Consider the following 885-nt stretch of genomic DNA (forward strand, 5'->3'; position numbering starts at 1 on the left):
GATGGTGATGGGTAAGGTAAGTGACGTGTGTTACCACCTATGTATAAGCTAATTTAGATCTTGTATGGTAACACTCGAGTATTTAAAAGTACGGGGTGTTACATCATCGGAATCCTTATTCATGAATTCCCCATTACACATCATTTCCACAAATTAACACATGGGTGAAGTCAATCCCTCATATAAATAGCTTGTTATACGCCATGTTTCATAGCCATGTTGTGGACATGAATTTATGAGATCCTTAAATCTCTCCCAACATTGGAAGAAGGTCTCATCCTCTTTTTGCGCAAAATTCATGATTGCCTTCCTTAAGGTATTTGTTTTATGATAGGGGAAGAACTTTTTAAGGAACTCTCTTATCATCTCAGCCCACGTGCCAATGGACCTTGGTCTTAAGGAATGTAACCATGACTTAGCCTTTTCTTTCAAAGAGAAAGGAAATAATTTCAGTCTAACTGTGTCCTCGGACACATTTGAGAAGTGTAATGTAGATATGATTTCATCGAACTCTTTCATATGCGAGTATGGACTTTTAGATTCTAGTCCATGAAACTTAGGGAGGAGTTAAATTACCCCTGGTTTAATATCCACAGTTCCTGCATTCAATGGAAACATCATGCAGGAAGGTGTACTCACCCCTGCCGGTTGTAAATAATCTCGTAGACTACGAGGCGGGGGTGCATTATGCACGTCGTTTTCATCTTGAACTTCCTCAACTGGTGGTTGAGGTTGATTTGCAGCCATTAGTTCAATTAACTGAGAGAATCTCAAGCGGTGTCTAATCCTTTAATGGATAGGCAACCTTTCGACTAATCCTCCTTCACTCAAGAGACGTTGAGTGTTTTCACTAATCCACTTAGGCATGAAACACGCACAGCCCTC

The 885-nt window shown here is 40.2% G+C and overlaps 1 non-coding gene across 1 annotated transcript; it reads left to right on the plus strand.

Annotated features, from left to right (window-relative positions):
• The first annotated feature begins 211 nt into the window (after window positions 1-211).
• Window positions 212-319, plus strand: LOC131247541 (small nucleolar RNA R71). The gene has a single exon (XR_009171824.1). It is a non-coding gene; the product is annotated as a small nucleolar RNA R71 (small nucleolar RNA).
• Window positions 320-885: the final 566 nt, after the last annotated feature.

The sequence above is a fragment of the Magnolia sinica genome, chromosome 5 (assembly GCF_029962835.1).
Source record: "Magnolia sinica isolate HGM2019 chromosome 5, MsV1, whole genome shotgun sequence".
NCBI classification, from domain to species: domain Eukaryota; kingdom Viridiplantae; phylum Streptophyta; class Magnoliopsida; order Magnoliales; family Magnoliaceae; genus Magnolia; species Magnolia sinica.